The sequence below is a fragment of the Erithacus rubecula genome (genome assembly GCF_903797595.1).
Source record: "Erithacus rubecula genome assembly, chromosome: 8".
NCBI lineage: Eukaryota > Metazoa > Chordata > Aves > Passeriformes > Muscicapidae > Erithacus > Erithacus rubecula.
Genome location: NC_136659.1, coordinates 34,142,821 through 34,154,285, shown reverse-complemented (window position 1 = coordinate 34,154,285; position 11,465 = coordinate 34,142,821). Strand labels below are relative to the sequence as shown.

General features: G+C 40.6%; 1 long non-coding RNA gene across 1 annotated transcript in view; it reads right to left on the bottom strand.

Moving 5' to 3' along the window:
• Positions 1 to 436: 436 nt before the first annotated feature.
• The window catches only part of LOC306804723, a 103,597-nt gene continuing 92,568 nt past the window's right edge, over positions 437 to 11,465 (bottom strand). Inside the window, exons 5-7 of the long non-coding RNA XR_013774982.1 lie at positions 4,627 to 4,730; positions 1,785 to 1,862; positions 437 to 510 (exon numbers count right to left, since the gene is read on the bottom strand). This is a non-coding gene — a long non-coding RNA (uncharacterized lncRNA). The remainder of the gene's footprint in view (positions 511 to 1,784; positions 1,863 to 4,626; positions 4,731 to 11,465) is intronic.

Below are 11,465 nucleotides of genomic sequence, written 5' to 3'. Positions count from 1 at the left end.
AATACATATATTTTCCTTTTTTTTTTTTTTTTTTTTTTTTTTTTTTTTTACCTTAAGATAACCTTCTTTAGTCATGATATGAACATGATGACTGTCAAGCAAAAAGCTGAGGAGAGCAAAGGGATTGTGTTTGCAAAGGGAGTTATTTTTAGAAGATATTTTTCACTTAGGGAAGGGGAAAAAAGTCCAAACGAAGTAAACAATTTAGTTCATAATCATCAACACAGGGACACTTTGCACAGACATTTCCTTTCATAGGTCACTACATTCATTGGATTAGAATTAGTTGGAGGACTGAAAATAGTAAATTACAAAAACTACTGGGAGTAGTAGCACATGAAGTAAAACACAGCCAGCTGAGGTGAAAATTAGATCACATTATGCTGAACCTACTCCTACCTGTCCTGTAATTCAGGATCCAGCTCACATATGTACAGCTTGTTATAATGAAACATAAGATTTATTAAAGATTTCAGCAGTGTGGAATTAATTCAGTGTGTGGAATTCCTACTAAAAATAAGACAAAAAAAGAATTCCTCTCAGATCAAAGTGGGGTTTTTTTTGTTTTCTGGTGTTTTTTTAATCATCCTCTGCAATGCTTTAACACTAGCTATGTTTTTATATTACAATGTAATGCCTCAGTACACTATAGCAAATTTTCTCTGCTTTAAATATCACCCTCATTCATACTGTGATTCAATTTAAGAATCATTCAAAGATAAATCTAAATAAATAACAAGCTGGCTTTCAGGCAAACAAATGAATTTGCATTGTTTTATATTCATCATAAATATTTCACCTAATTACTGAGGTACTATGTTCAGAAATACAAAACAACATTATAAATTTATTAGCACTGTCCCTGCTGATTTTACAGAAGTTCTGTGGAATGCAAGAGCCAAAAGTAGAAACAGGCTCAAGAGCATAACCAAAAGAGCAGAGGCTGCATTCAAATGCTAAACTGGATTGACACCCTCTGCTTGGCTCTGCATATTTACCCCAACTAAAGCTTCCTGTCTCGAATCAGGTGTTATCCTATTTATTCTCAAAACCCAAGGTCAACGAAAGCCTTTTCCTTCTGTTGACTTTCCAAAGCTAAACATCTGAATCAGGCTGCTTGGGGTATTATCTCTAAAACTATCACAGGAGTTATTCTTCCCCTCATTGTGAAATTGTGAGAACGTAAAAGGATGTAGCAGCGTTTTTCAAAGGTTTAGGGAGGTCAGCTGCGTGGAGAGAAAATAAGAAGTGCTGCTAAAACATAAAAGGTAAAGCACACAGCATTTATCCTCAAAATTATTTAAGTTCTTTTAATGGCTCTAAAGGCTATGAAAAAAAAATGTTTTTAAAATGTAAATATGTGGATCTTTTAGAAGAAGTTATCCTTCTTTGTAAACCACAGTATCACTGGTGATTTATAATTTTCAGAAAATCTTAATCCCACAGGAAACATATAAGAGTTCCTCTTCATTTTTAACCTAATGCTGGATCTAACATGGAATGCAGTATTTATTATTGGCAAAAAAAGCTATTATTTTTATTTGCTCATAACAAATTAAGATAAAATCCGAAAGAGTGTGAGTATGAAACCATTTTAAAAACAGATCACTCTTTTCCCTTTACCTTTGAAGCAACTTCAGATGTAAATAAAATTGTGGCTATCACATTTCCTTAGGGATTAAGTACTCTTACTGTTCAAATGTCATTAATTACCCCTTAATGCCGTTATGAACTATTTGGAGATTACCATTATTAAACTGTTAGAGTATTTCTTAATTCCTCACCAGAAAGCCACAGAGTGACTCGCTGAGCCTCTCCTCCCCCTCTTTTGTTGAAATAACAATAGCCCAGAGGAATTGTGTCTGCAAAGAAAAAGTCAAGAAACAACAATAAAACACATTTTGTTGGACTAAAGGAGCAGTAGAGAGGAGAGTTTGGGTTTTAAACCATGTTGTGTTTCATAAGTGGAGTATCTGGGGCTGGTGCAGCCCCATGGGAGCAGCCAGGGTGCTCTGAGGGATGAGGGATGCAGCAAAAATCCCTCTAATAAAAGGGTCTTATCTGTAGCTGGCCCACTGGGGAACACTGACATCTGAAAAAAGAAGTTTTAGGGTCCCAAAGATGTTTAAGTGCTGTAAAAAAACAGCCATTAGAACAGAATATGGATACTGCACAGACTGGATTTGGTATCAGAGCACTTCAAACACAAAAATTCAAAATACACACATTGTTGCCACAGCCTCATCCTTTTTCACAAAGCACTAAAGCAATGAGGATTTTAGCAGAGTTGTTATTTAACTCTGTCACTTGGCTCTCTCCCTGAATAACTGTGGGGCTGGGAGGGTTTGCTCCACCACAGGGGCCACGTGGTCCTACTACAGTTCAGATCCTCAGCTCTTCCAAGAAAAATCTCAGTGCTTGGATTCATGTTTTGAAGTCTGTATTTTAATTTGCTATTATTATTATTATTATAATTCAACTCGTGTTTCTCATTCAAATGCATGCCAGCACCTTTATACTCACATGTTTAAAAACAAAAGTAGTAAGTTTAGCTACAGGCAAATTTGATCAAACAGAAAAAAAGGCTCAATGGAAATTTTCTAATGACTACCTGGAAAGGTGGGAACAAAAAATCTGAAGTATTTACTCACTTCTGGTACTGAAAATCGAGCTGCTTTTCAGCTTGAAGACACACATTAAGACACAAACTTCCCTATTTTTTGCTTACACATTAGATTAACTTCTCTGGGGATTTCTGGATGTAATTTAAAGAAAAAAAAAAAAAAAAAGGGCTAAGGGTGTTGCAGTGGTCCTGCTTTCTCATCTGCATTTCTATCTCTCTTCTCGGGGGTTCCCAGTCTGTGCCTGGAGCACAGGGGGTCAAAATTGGTGGTTTTATAGAACAGGAGAGCTGGCAGGTGATGCTGCCAGTCACCAGCTTTGTGAGTTACCCCCAGATCAGCCAGAAGGGCTATTCTTTGAGAGTGTCTGTCCTAGAAAGGAGGGGGACACTGAAAAGGGATTGCTGGAAAGCTGTGCTGGTTTCAGAAATGGGGAAAGAGCCTAAGAAGGGCCATCACAGAGTGACACTAATGAGATGGTGTGGTCTGGGATGGGGAAAAGCTTTTCTCTGCTTCTTTTCCTGGTCAGATCTACACATTGCAGAGGCCAGGGCGCCCTCACAGAGCTCTGCTGAAAGGTAATGCAGTGCTGGGGATCTGTTATGAGTTATTCCAGGGAGGAATATCTGGCTTTTTATAGTTGTTTTAATTGGTGACAGTACTCACTGCTCAAAGTTCTCAATCTGGCACTGAGGTTCTCCCATGTCCTGCTCCCTCCTGAACACTCATCCTGTCTCAGGGCTGCTTTCTCATCCCTGTCAGAAGCTGCTGCCCCATCACTGTCCCTGCTCAGGCATTATCTGGTCTGGTCTGTGTAACACCAGCCCAGAGAAAGCACTGACATATTTCACCAGAGATTAATACTCAGCCTGCCTGTCCAAAGAGCATGGGAAGTTGATAAGTGAAACAAGCTTTAAAGCAAACCTGAACTCAACCCCCTTTTTATATATTTTGGCCACACCAGTAATGAGCAGTTCTGCCTCTTTGGTACATAAAAGAGGGGTTTCATCACTGCCAACTTGGAGGCCTAACAAAAGAAACTGAGATACACACCTTGACACAACCTTTCCTCTAAGCATCTCTCAGAATTCTACTACCAAGAGCAGCCCTTGCTTTGCAATACTTGTAGGAGACAACCACTATTATGCTTTTACAAATAAGACAGGACGACTTAAGATGACTTCATTTGCCAAAGGGCAAACAAATGAGCAGCACTAACAAAGTCAATGTCTCTTGCCCACTGATTTAAAAAGAAAAAAAAAAAAACTTACAATCTGCTGGGCAATGGAATTTTGACGAGCTTCAAGTCCAAGGTTGGTTCATGTCATTATGCATAAGGCATGGAAAACAAAGCTTACATGATTCAGTCTCTCTCATTTTGATGGAGAATCAGCAGCTAAGACCACTGGCACTCACTAGAGTACTTGTCTTGGCCCCCCTCTCATATTATAGTGAAAGAATAACCACTAGTGAAGAGGAGCAACCTCCTTCATTTAAACTCAGAAGAGGGGAAGGAAGGTGAGCTCAGCAGCTCCTCTCTCAGCCTCCTTAATCACCCATCCCTCATAACCTTCTCCTTGCATTGCTCCCACTTCTTGCTCCACTCCCCATCCCTTTCCCACAAGCAGAGCTGTTGCTCATCCATCCTATCGCATTATGTGGAAAAATCCTTAAATTTTTTCCCTCCCAGATTAAACACACAGAAAGACACCACAAGGGGTGGAGACAACAGGCTGCCCATCATCCAGCCAGCAGAGAGGCAGTGGGAGGCTGAAGCTGGGAACCACCACATCTCCCAGTTTACATCCTTGGAGCCTCCATGGCTCCCAGCCCTGGTTCCTTGCTTTGCTCTGCTCAAAGCCAGCCCACGTGCTGTGCCTTGCCAGAGCTTGGGAGGCTGCTGACCCCCAGCACAGGTCATGGAGAAAGGACTTTCCTTTCATCCCTGCAGGCAACTTTTGGCAAAAGAAGGCCAGGGAATAATCACAGGACAGTAGTGACTCACTGTTTCTGTCAGTGGAAAGAATCTCTGCTGCCCAGTGCTCCTCTTCTCCCACCTGGCATCACCACCAAAACCACCACACCGACGAGCAAGGAGGTTATGCAAGGCTGTGAGGACGGAATATTAACTTACAAAAATCAGGAATGGTGGGAAAGGGCTGCCAGCTTGACTGCATCAGCTTCCCTGGCCTGCTAGGAAAAATAGGTCAAGGTTTTCCAAGGTGACCAGTAATTTTGGATGTCCAGCTTTGTGCATATTAAAAAAAAAAAAAAAAAAAAAAAAAAAAAAAAAAAAAAAAGTTAAGAAAAAAATTATTATTTTGGAAAAAACACTAAATATCTGTCACTGAAGAAAAAAAAAAAAAAAAAGAGGCAGCCAGACAGCTGCATGTTTCAAGGTCCTTGCAGTTGAGCACCCCAGAAAAAAACAAATTTCCTTGAGACAGAAGCACCCCACCAAAAAAAAAAAAATAAAAAAATAAAAAAAGTCAAGCACAGTGTAAAAAACAAGGGAGGAAAGCCCGTGGGTAAATAACTAGTGGGAGCTCACAAGAGCACGGCTCAGGATGCATGTGTGCTTCTACTGTGGGACAGAGAACAATTGAATTACGAGGAGCTCTTAAGCAAGCAAAGTAAACATCTTTTGGCAATTTAGTGCTGCACTTTGAAGGCTGGCTGTGCCGTACAAATGGTGAAACAGCACGGACACCCTTCTGCTGGCTAGTTTGTTTAACATGGTGAGTCGGGAGTTTTTTGGAGCTCAGTTCTCTTTCATGAGCTCACGAGCTGGAGGAGGGAAAGTGTGGAAGGAGCAGGAGAGAGATGTTTGAGCAGAGACTGTGGGAAGCAGCAGGAGAGGGAAGGAAGGGGCTGCAGTGGGAGCCCTGCAGCATCCGGGGGGATGCCACCATGGGAACAGACCCCGAGCATCCCCCACCACGGGAACAGAGGGGGAGAGAGAGAGAGGTATGGGGTGAGGCGACAGGGATAATCACATGAGAGGGGTTAATTGCTATAAATATCGAGAATCAAATCAATATGTCGAGATGTGTGTTCCACTTTTCACATATATGCGGCACGTAAATGAGAAACGGGGAGAGAGGGAGGAAGAGCTAGAAAGAAAAAGGAGAGACTACTAAAGAAATAAGCCCCCCTGTACAGACAGCCTGACGCCAGATGGCTTCTTCTAATAAATATTCAACCTTAACTCAGTTCCCATGTAACTTTGTTGTAAAGCTGCCAGCACACCCACACAGATCTGGGCCAGCAAAATGATTACAGTAGTACAAACAAAATAGTGCAATAGAGGAAACAGGCAGACAGGGTCCTGTATACAGAAAGACAGAGCTGTAAAGATGTGAGTTGATGAACCTTTAGATTTAATACTGAGAAAGTTGAAATAATGACTTGGGCAGAGGGGAGAAAAACCTTGGTACGGGGGGGAAAACACGCCGACTTATTTTTTCCTTGCTGTTGATTTTGTTGTTGGGAATACAGAGAACATCGTTCTGCTAAGACAGCAAATGAGGCTCTATAAATCAGTTGCTCTTCTGCATATTTTCTGCATTCAGCTGGAATTCAGATACCTTCCCTGAAATCACAGCCCAGCTTACATTTACTCTGTCTCTTGTGCTCACACGGGGCACGAGTTAAAAAGGGAGATTTTGTGCGTGACATTTGTTATATTAATTTTGAAGAGAAAGAGGAGTTTTGGTATATTCTTCTTAAGAAAACACTGGCACAGTGCTCTAAAACATGCATTTCAGATGTACGAGTGTTTTCGCCCCGAGCTCTTTAATTTCAAAATTGGATTATGAGATCTGAATATCAGAACACACCATGCTGGCAACCCCAAAACTATTTAAATAGGACCTTGACCAAATCATGATCCAGTGCTAAGATTAGGAGCAGGGAAAAGGCAATGAGAAAGGACATGCTTTGCAGAAAGGCTTCTATTGATGAAGTGAAGCAAGAAAAAAATACAGATATTAAAAATTAAATTTTTAAAAGTGCTAATAATTAATCCTATTGATTTTTTGGCTCTTTTCATGTAGAATCTCTTGAGTTTAGAGGCTTACCTTAAATTCTACCTGCAGTTGTTTAACAACTACCTATGAGCCAGCAATGGATCAGGGAATTAAATTATGCATTTACTTTGGTTGAAAAAGAATCAACATGAGGCAAAGCTCTTCTTTCTCGAGCATAACCTTTTGGTGTTAGAACACATGATGTCCTCCTGGAAGGACATTATTTTGCATGATACAGAGGAGTATAAATAGAATTAATAAGACAGAAATGAAAAGAAAAAAAAGTGAAGGGTGTAGGCTGAACGTCAGAAAATATTTCCTGGTTTGTGAGAGTCTCCCTCTGCAAAGCAGATCGACAAGGAGATGTAGCAGGCTGTAGAGTCAGGCTTTCACCACTTCCCTCGGGAGATTGTCACTGGAGGTTTTAAAAACAAAGCTGAACTCAGCACTAGTAAATATGCTGCAGGGAATAACCCTGTGTTGGGCAAGATATGGACAAGATCAATTAACAGATCTCTTCTATGTCTACTTTCTATTATTTTTGACTGTTGGGAAGAAAACTTTGCTAGAGAAAAGCCTAAGCCTCCCTGCTTTTCTTTTTTAAAGAGAGCAGACTCTCTGGCATTGCAGGCCTGTTCATTACATCTCTCCCACCAGTTTTTGCTCAGCTCACCCTCCATCCCCACTCTTATTGAGAAGCCCTGGAAAGAATTTCCTGGAGAGAAAAGAAAGGGAAAAAAAAAAAAAAATCCCAATCTCTCTTATTTCTGATCTTTCCAGACCCCTTTATAATATTCATCTATTCTGAGCAGCATTTGACACTTCCTTCCCACCCACCCCTATTAGGAATCAGCCGTGGGTTGCCTTTTCTCCAGCCTCAAGGTGCACATTACAATTCTATTCTTATCCAGAGCACGATAGCATCAAATGAGGGAAGGAGTCTGGGTAGGCTCCATGCCTGAAGAAATGCACACCTTTTGTTTATGGCAGCAGGATGAAAGCTATGAGCTGGAGCTGGACACAAATCTGTCAGCCCTTGGGAAAAGAAGCTGCTAACGACAGCAGCCCGAGTTCCCCAGCACATCAAACAATCCTTCATTGGCTATGCTGGCTTGAAGTTCAACATATCTGTGCTTACCTTAATAAACCAGGCCTGAAAAATCACTGTATAAAGCTTAGGGGTGCTTAGAGGTACAAGGGCACCACTTAGACTCCTCCAGCACCAAGCTTCGTTCTGCAAACAAAATTGGATCAAAATTAGGGCTAAATTCAAAATCAATTAAATCCTCCCCACACACTTTTATTTTTTAGAAATACCAGATATTGTGGGGAATAAAACCAAAGTATGTTGATTTATTCTTTGTGGAGAGGCAGAGAGGTGAGCCCATGGCTCAGAGAAGAATTTCCCTGTGGGTGGGGTGCCATGGTGTGACCACACTGTCAGACAGCACAGCCCCTCTGGATCAACACACAGACTATGGCTTTTACATTCACTCAATAATGCCAAGCTTCTAATAGGATGTTGAATTCTGAAATAAAAGAGGCAAAGGAATACCAGGAGAAAAAAGATCACGAAGAAAATTAAATAGTAAAGAGACCTTAGGAGAAGGAAAATCATGGACATGGAAGGTTCTGCCCCAGCCTCTCTACATCCTCTCCACTGCCAGTCCCATTATCCCAGAAGAGCTGCCACAGCCTCACTGGCAGGCAGGGCTGGAGCAAGCCTCAATCCTCCATGGCTAAACACCAGAATAAATCAAATAAAAACACAAGAAGAGGTGAAATGTGGGCTTGGGGGGGGAAGGAGAATGAGGGAGGAGCTCTGCATTGTCTGGAGTCACCCAGGACACAAACAGAGTGTGAAAACTTTCCAGTGAACCACTTTGCATTGCTCTTGCATTGAAATCCCCCCATGAAGTCCTTGCCCATGTCCCATCTCCTCCTGCCATGGAGCAGGGAAAGCACTTTGGGCTGGTGGAGCAGAGAGACACAACAGCACAGAACATCCTGAGCTGGAAGGGACCCACAAGGGTCACTGCATCCACCCCCTGCACTGGTGGAACCAAAGCCACGGATTCCAGCTGGAAGGAAAGTGGCAGGATCACTGTCCCAGCAGGGAGCTGGTGAGGACCAACTTCTCAGCTGTGTGAGCAGCCTGGATGAGCAGTTTGGTGTCACTCAGCTTCTGGGGGTGCCTGTCTGAAGGATCACTGTGCTGGCAGGCTCAGCACCCCACTGGAAACCACCAGGATTCATTAGGAAGATGTGCAGGTGGATGCATTACATCCACATAATGCAACTCCCATCACATGGGATTTCTTCAGAGCAGGGTACTCACCTTTCTGAAGCAGCAACAAATCTCATTAATACAAACAAATTAAAAAAAAATAGTCAAGGAAAGTAAAATTAGTCAAACTTACATTTTTTCACAAAAATCTACATTGTCTTTGAATCACAGGCAGTGATTTTGGACACGAGACTGAGTAGAATGCATTGTTGATGCTCTCAGCCATTAGTTTATAAATTGAATAAGATAGATGTGTTCATTCATATGAACTAATGTAGTTTTTCTTATGAAGGTTTCATATTATACAAATCCATTAGCATATTTACAAATTAATCTTCCCTTAGGAAGAAAAAAGATCAAAGATTTACAGAAGGAAGTGCTTTATTACTTTTAAACTGCCTCTTTTTTTTTTTAAGAAAGAGAAAAAGAAATGAAGGGAAATTATGTTGAACCATAAATGTTTCTTTATGACTACTGTACAGCAGCTTTGTGGGAGATTTAAATTTACTAAAGGGCAAGGGGGACTTTAAGCCATCTATATGAGTTCAGCATTAAAAATATATATACATGACAGGTGCCCATATAAGTTCATGCAGTACAAAATATTCCATAAATGAGCTCATTTATCTGAGTAATTTAAAAAGAGCTTCTGCACAAGGGGAGATATTTAGTATGAATTATAGTCCGTTTACCTTTCATAAGTTTTTTCATCACTTCCCATACCTCCTTTGGTGCTACTGAAAATATCTGTAGTTATCAAGCCTTATATTCAACCTTGCTATTCCCTATTCCCAGGAAAGCCCTATTGGTAAAGTGACTCCATGTTCAAGATATGCAGCTTGCAAAGCCTTGCACATAAGATTATTTCTTCTTCACCAATGCCTGATAAAACAAGATCAGGCTAAGGAGACTGTAATCTAAGCAAATAACTTGAATAACAAAGAGCAATTCAGGTAAAGGAAAAATCTCTGGGTTACCCCCTCATTTAGTTGTGAAAGATTCCTCCTGTTTTCAAAATGATTTTGTACTATGGTTGGAAATAAAGAGTAGTAAAGCAGCAAGGAAATGAAATGAGATGCAAACCTTTAATGATTTATTAATAACCACTTTCTGAGACATTTCTAACTGCTAAAGAGAAATCAGAACACTAAATACATTAAGATCTTCAAGGGCTGGTGGCGGGGGGGAAGAACTGTTGGAAAGTTATGAAAATAATGGAAAATTTCCAAGGCTAAAAAACCACCTGACAACCAAAGCACATTTTAGGTAGAGCTGCTTCTGCCTTGGGACAGGAGTTGGAACTAGATGACCTCTGAAATCCCTCCCAGACATAAGCTTCATACTTCTGTGTTGAAATGTTTGAAGATCTTTTCCAACATGTACTATTAATTTATTTTTTAATCCTTCAGTATATATTACAAAGGGAAACTTCAAGGCTGTTCCTAAGACAGTAAATCACCATTCTTGAATAGAATAACACTCATTTTCTCGTGATCACTGCACTCACTCAAGTATAACTTCTTGGAGCTTGCTGAAAAATTCATGTTAGATTGAAAAGGACCAGAAACATTCACCTTTCCTGGAACAGAAGGAACCAAACTGGACTTGTTCTCCTACCTAGCCCTCCCCTTCCAAAATATTTTCTCCCCCTCCATCTACATGCCTATTCTCATGAAGAACACACACCTTGAGTGAGTTTTGAATGAAGGATATTCCTCTACTCTGGAGCTGACTTTAATGTCAAAACCCCTCCACATCCTCCTGTTCCCATTCAGGAGTGCTCTGCCTGAATAACCAGGCAACTTAATCTCTGTCTTTCCCTCTGTTTTCCTGAGGGAAGTTCTCCAAAAGGTTTTGCTGTAATAGTTAGAGGGGGAGTTCAGTGTCATTTTTTGTTTTCCTTCAGACATTTCATTTGGCTATCAGAGTGCTCACAGTTAGCAAACCAGAGCTCCTCAATGTCTCAGTCGACCCACTTGGGAAATCAATAAAAGATAAGACTTCCCATGTTTCAGTGCCATGAGGGTTGGCAAGTGCTTCTAAAGTGCTTTGAAAACCTGGAAAGGTGCAATGTTCTTATAATGGCCTGAGTGCTTTGTAGTTCTACAGAATATTTTATTCCAAAATCTGAAAGTTTTACAAGTAACTAATCCTAACTTTGACAGTCCTATGAGATGTCTCTAAATAAACAATAATGCTCAGGATAGTGCTTAGTCCATTGTGTCTCAGTCCAAAATACTGACGTCAGATACTGTAATTTATTACTTGTATGATCTTCTAGTCCTAAAGTCTATGAGACCTTTTTGTTGGAAATATTATTGGCAAACCTACTCAGTAGATTAATGCTAATTAACTCAGGGTGGGAAAGTTGTGTATTACTTGAAATTTGGCTCACAAAAAGAGAGTGAATAAGCAAAGAGGCATGTCCTAGAGCCAGCAGGAGAGAAGTCAGCAACTGAGCTTCAACTACAGAAAAAAAAAAAAATATATATATACATATATATATATATATATTGGCCCTTAGGCCAA